Source organism: Lipotes vexillifer, unplaced genomic scaffold, assembly GCF_000442215.2.
Source record: "Lipotes vexillifer unplaced genomic scaffold, Lipotes_vexillifer_v1.1 scaffold72, whole genome shotgun sequence".
Taxonomy (NCBI): domain Eukaryota; kingdom Metazoa; phylum Chordata; class Mammalia; order Artiodactyla; family Lipotidae; genus Lipotes; species Lipotes vexillifer.
Genome location: NW_006769482.1, coordinates 1280611 through 1280998, shown reverse-complemented (window position 1 = coordinate 1280998; position 388 = coordinate 1280611).

Genomic DNA, 388 nt, shown 5'->3' with positions numbered 1-388 from the left:
TCCTGCTGCTTTCCAAATCAGAATTCATGAGGATCCGCTGAAGATCTTATTCTTAAAAATCCTTCGTCACATTTTAACGCTGAGCCGTCAGACACTTTTCCAGGCTCACACAGATGGGCTGAACAGGGAAGAAAAAAAAAAAACCTAGCATAGAATAATGGGTTTCAGAAAGTTCATCTGATCATCTGAAGGAACTGGATTTACCTCTGGCACAAATGCTGAGGGGGGTCGGGGGATGGGGAGGTGAAAAACCAAAGGTTGGAAGGAAATATATGGGAAGGTAGAGAAAGGAAATTTGAGAATTGATTGGCTCTAGTGTGCTGTCAGTGGGTGTATGTGGTTTTTTTCTTCTTTTTTCTTTCTTTTTTTTTTTTTTTTTTTTTTTTTT